Genomic DNA, 5915 nt, shown 5'->3' with positions numbered 1-5915 from the left:
CTATATGCACGAGAGTTTCTTGGCAGTTTGCAAAGAGCACTGTGACTATGCGAGCAAGTACCTCGGTGAATTCATGATTGCTAATAAGGACAAGGAAGTGATTCTCCTGCCTTATCATCCCTAGTAAGTCATTCGTGCATATCCTTTCATAAGTGTTAATCATTCCTTTGCAAGTATGGAGGCTAATTTGAGGTGTACTTAATTTGCGCAGCGGTGGCGGCGTCGCCCTCATCATTCTATACCCCAAATACTCCCATGCTATGTACTTGGACTCATTGAAGAACCTCAAGAAAAAGGATTACACGCACGTAAAGAGTGTTCTCGATAGTGCCCTGTTAACCTTCATCTTGTCTGGTGGATATATCAAGGTGAGAAGGCACAGGAAGAACGGGCCGGTTTTCCGCCATAAGACCAACTTTTGCTGCATCCAGCAACTGCACACTAGTAAGGCTGATGGATTCTACCTCATGCATCACCTGCTCGAGTAAAGAAGGGATAATCAACACGTTCGCGTGTCAGCTACTACCGAAGATGCCAAGATTGTCAGCCGGGCCACAAGCATAGGAAAGACACTGGATCATCGAATTCGAGCCGAGTTTTATCACGTACAGTGTGAACTTGCCCAAGTGATCATGAAGAAGGTCCTCGAACCAACGGAGATGTTCTACCATGGGCCAATCACGCGGGTTGATGTCCGAGCACTGCTAGCCGCTCAGCGTCTGGACCTGAAGCCTTTCAAGAAGCTTGGGTGCTTCCTGCCCTACTATGAAGATTGGACCGCCAACACGGAGGACTGATTGTTGATGACAATGTGTCACTACTGTCTTTCTATCGCAAAACTTTGAATTTGTGCACGGCAAAACTGTGTGATGTAATTAAATCACGTGGTCCTAAACTAGCATAGATCTCTCTAGGTAATTAGTTTGGTTATGAGGAACTTCATCGTTTATGTTTGCTATAAGTTGCTTGTATTTTGCTAATTATGCCTCTTTGTTTTCTTAAGTACATTATGTTGCGCTGGTCAGTGCAGCGCTACTACTAACCATACTTAACAGTAGCGCTGCCCATACCAGCACTACTGCTACAACTTAGCTGTAGCGCGCTAGCAGTAGCGCTGGACCCAACGCTACTGCTATGTATATTTCAAGCGCTACTACCAGGGTTTTCTCTAGTAGTGTTGGACAAGGAAGACAACATAATGGGTTATGATTTATTATATCCGAATAGAAATTATATTGTCATGGATCCTCCAACATGTTGAGCTTGCTTCTCATCCCATGCTAGCCAAATCTTTTGCACCAAGTAGAGACACTACTTGTGCATCCAACATCCATTAACCCAGTTTTGCCATGAGAGTCCACTATATCTATCTATGGATTGAGTAAGATCCTTCAATAAGTTGTCATCGGTGCAATCAATAAAATTGCTCTCTGTACATGCATGATATTTTAGTGTGAAGAAAATAAACTTTATACGAACTTGTGAGATCGAAGAAGAAAAGCGACGGACTGCACAATGAAGTTCTTTATCACAAGCGGCAATATAAAGTGATGTTCTTTTGCATTAAGATTTCGTGCATCCAACCATAAAAGTGCATGACAACCTATGCTTCACTCTACGAAGGGCCTATCTTTCATTTCTACCTTCTACCTTTCTACAAGAGTCATGGTGATCTTCACCTTTCCTATTTATAATTTTTCTTTTTGGCAAGCACTATGTGTTGGGGAAAGATCCAGACATATATATCCACTCGGATGTGGGTGATCATAAACTATTATTGTCGACATTACCTTGAGGTAAAAGGTTGGGAGGTGAAACTATAAGCCACTATCTTTCTCTGTGTCTGATTGAGGCTTTGATCTCGTAAGTATCGCGTGAGTGTTAGCAATTGTGAAAGACTAAAATATGGTTGGGTATGTTGACTTGCTACATAAAAGCTCTTACACTGACTCTTTCCAAGATTATGATCAATTGTAATTGCTTCACTGACTGAGATCACGGTTTGTTAGTTTTCAATAAAGTTTTTGCTTCATACATTACCTTGTGAACAAATTATCACTTTAGCATGAGAAGTTATATGATAATACGTTGTTGTTCTAAATATGATCATGATGCCCTCATGCCCGCATTTTATTTTTGTCGACACCTCTATCTCTAAACACGAGATTATGATTATCGATTTCGGCTTCCGCTTGAGGACAAGCGAGGTCTAAGCTTGGGTGAGTTGATACGTCCATTTTGCATCATGCTTTTATGTTAATATTTATTGCATTATGAGCTACTATTTCACATTATGGTACAATGCGCATGCATTTTCTCTCTTATTTTACAAGATTTACATGAAGAGGGAGAATGCCCGCAGCTCGAATTCTGGACCGGAAAGGAGCAAATCTGAGAGTCTTATTCTACACAACTCCAAATGTCTTGAAACTTTACGAAAAAATATTTTGGAATATATAAAAAATATTGGGCGAAGAAAATACTAGAGGCGACCCACCAGGAGGCCACCTGTAACATCCCAAAATTTATAATTTTGAAATGTTAATAATTTAAATAGGAGTAATTGAAAATTTGCTTGTGTTGCTTGTTGTTAGTTGATTTTGACTAGGATTTGAAACTTTTGGAGTTTAAATGAATAATAAATGAGAGGGAACCAAAGGACTTTCCAATTATTCAGTCGGTTTTTATTTTGGGTTTGAGGATATACAAAATATTTCCAATTCAAATATGAGAGAGGATGACATGACTTCCTCAAATAATAATATTGGTGAATAACCGAATATTCTCTCATTTGGATTTTGAATATTTAAAACAATTCTAACTCAAGAATTAAATCATATGAGAGAAGGCAATATGACTCCTTCGACGCTAAAAAGTGTTGGAATTGTTCCAAATTTTATTTGCATTTTTCTATGGAGTTCAAAAATATTTGATAGGTCATTTTATAAGTGTCAAATTAAAGTTTATGCAAATATTATATGTATTTTATATAAGTATTTTAGACTGGAAAAATGTCCACTAAGCTATATATAACTGTTTCTATTTTCTGAATGTTTTGTATTTCTATAAAATTATTTGTGTCATTTATGGAGCCAAAGTCAATTCTACAATTTCATAAATAAGAAAGCGTATCCCTAACCTATTCTAACCCGAACAGCCAGCCGGCCCATTCCCTATCTCACGGCCACGCGCATTGCGCTGCGCAGTAGCAGCAGCAGCAGCGTCCATCGGCCAAGGCCCAGAACTGCAGGCCGCAACCCCCCTTCCTCTGTTTTTTTCCTTCTTCGTCTCTCGCCTCTTGCCGCTGATGGGTGGAGCCCACTTGTCATCTTCTTTTCCCGAACGTGTTCATCCTCAACTCTGTAGCACCCCGGAACTGAATCAAACCAGATCGATCGGTTCGATCGATCCCGAGAGCCATGAGATAGACCCTCCTCGTATGAAGGGCCACTGATCCTTCCTCGACCAATTTTTGGCCAAATCTCAAACCTCCGTGCCCTAGAATCCGCTGCCAGATCTCGCCGGAGTTGTGCCGCCGCCGAAGCTATTAGCTGGTTGATTCCGTCACCTACAGAGGTCTCCGACGATCCCCTATGAATCCTTCTTTTCCCTCCCTCTGCTTCGCGTCGCCCTAACCCTCTTTCCCCTTGATCAGAGCACCGGATCGAGCACACAGAACCGAAGCTCCAGAGCTCCGCCGCCCGAGCTCCATCTCCGGTCCATCCTATCAAGCCCAAGGTACCCCGAGCTCCCTCTGTCCGCCAGATGCTTCGTATCGATAAGACTCTCTCCCTGACCATCTTTCCCCCTTAGCAGATGCTCGAATTCGAGCTCCCCAGCCAACCCGATCTCGCCGGAGAGTCGTCGGAGATGCGCCGCCGCCGCCGTCCTCTGCTTTTGGGTGAGCACGCGCGCACAGCAAAGTCGCGGCCAATTGCCCTGCGCCAGGTCGCGTCTGCTACAGGAGATACTACAGTGCAGGGGATTTCTGTTGTCTTTTTTTTTTCAGATTTCAACTAAAACTTCCTTTGGCTATATCTTTTAGTCTACATATCCAAATTAGGTGATTCTTTTTCCTATACACTCATAATGACCAAAGAGAGCCTTGGCTCAGTGGTTGGGTATGTGGTTGTGCAACCCAACAAGCCGAGTTCAATTCCTAGAATTGACAGGTGATGCACAAGGGTTTTCCCCTGTTTATTGAGGATCAAGGTAGATGTGTGGTGGAACCACTCATCAAGAAATATCTTGATACTCATTTAGAAAATTCTGAGGACCATGTTTATCTTAGTACACATACTAAAATGGTCGTATGTATCCTTAGTTGGTGCAAAGGTCGGGAAGTGAAAATCTCCCCATTTTGAAAGACGGAGGCTCCTCCCGAGTCGCCCCCGTGCGGCGGCAGGGAGGCCCCCAGATCCCGTCGCCCCCGACTCCCGCTCTCGTCCTCCTCCTCCCTTGCTGCCGCCCGAGGGCGTGGCCAGGCAAAGCCTTGCCGTCGCCGGCGGCGATGGGGACTAAGTGCCCTCCCGCTCGTGAGGAGCTGGCGCCCTCGGGCTGGAGCGTGGCGTGCGCCCGGACGTCATGGTGGGGCTAGCGCTCCGGCGATCTCATACCCTATGGCAGGCGACTTCAAGATCTGGGGCATCACGGTCGCCATGGACGGCGGCGGCGCGGTCGGATCTGGGCCCAGGCGTGAGCTTGGTCTTCGGGTCACGGTCGGCGCGATGGCGAGTGCGACACATCGGCAACTGGACGGATCTGCAAGGTTCCATCCTTGTCTGGTCCTTGACAACTCAGGCAACTCCAGGGGAAACCCTAGATCTCCATGGGATCGAGCGATGGCGGTGCTTTTGCGTCGTAGTCCCTCTTCATGGCATCGTTTTGGAGTTTGCTACGATTGAAGGGACCAGCGAGGCCGGCGGCGTACGCCCTATGGCGCAATTGCCGATGAAAATCGCGCCGACTATGGTCATGGCGGACGATTGCGGCGTCTTTGATGTCGTTTCCTTGTGGGCGCATCGTCGTTGCAGTTGGCGTCATCAGGCTCGGGATGCTCCGGGGGAAACCCTAGATCTGGGTCTCCTGGATCGGACGATGATGGCGTTCTTAGTATCGCTTTCCCTCATGGGGGGCATCGTTTTGGAGCAAGTGATGGCTGGAGGTGACAAGAGGAGAAGCGGTGCTTCATCATACACATTGATGGTGTCGGATCTCGATGGCATGGCGCCCTGGAGATTAGGCGTCTGATGTGCGATGATGGACTCGCGCAGGAGGTCGACGCTGTCTGGCGTCGTGGTGGCGTCGGCGGTAGCTAGACCGGGCAAGGTACATGCAATAGTACAACTCTAAAGATGGAGTGGTGGCAGGTGGTTGTGGCGGCCTCATACCCGGCAGGCGTCCTGGTTGAGGAGCACGCCGGACTGGTGGGTGCCCATACCCGGCAGGCATCCTGGTTGGGACCTCAGGTATTAAATGTTAGGTTTGGCTGCGAGGTCTGTTTGGTATTAGGCCCAGACTATCAGCGCCCTTCATCAACTGGATAGGAGTAGTGACAGATGTTGCTTAGACGGTGGCTTTAGTCTTATTGTTGTATGACTTTGTTAGGTCTTGTGTTAATAATTAATAAAATGGCTGTGTGCATCGCCCAAATGCAGAGGCCGGGGGTCTTCCTCCTTTTCTAAAAAAACAATGACCATAAGAATATGGTAGAACTAAATTTTCACATGTTTGCACTGCTTAAATTTGAATTCGTTTGAATTTGAATTCCACCTTCCAAAGGTGAAAGTGCCTTATATCGACTAGAGGGGGCGTGAATAGGCGATTTTTATGAATTCTTCACTGAGGAATTTGTTGGTGAGGAAATTCCTTAGCGAAGAACTACTTGCAGCGGAATAAGTACTCATAAGTAAGCA

The 5915-nt window shown here is 45.9% G+C and overlaps 1 long non-coding RNA gene across 1 annotated transcript; it reads left to right on the top strand.

Annotated features, from left to right (window-relative positions):
- The first annotated feature begins 3330 nt into the window (after positions 1–3330).
- On the top strand, positions 3331–4267 carry LOC119320166. The gene is made up of 3 exons (XR_005154830.1): positions 3331–3576; positions 3656–3738; positions 3817–4267. It is a non-coding gene; the product is annotated as an uncharacterized LOC119320166 (long non-coding RNA).
- The last annotated feature ends 1648 nt before the right edge of the window (positions 4268–5915 follow it).

This window comes from Triticum dicoccoides, chromosome 6B (assembly GCF_002162155.2).
Source record: "Triticum dicoccoides isolate Atlit2015 ecotype Zavitan chromosome 6B, WEW_v2.0, whole genome shotgun sequence".
Taxonomy (NCBI): Eukaryota; Viridiplantae; Streptophyta; class Magnoliopsida; order Poales; family Poaceae; genus Triticum; species Triticum dicoccoides.
This window is presented reverse-complemented; position numbering and strand designations above follow the sequence as displayed.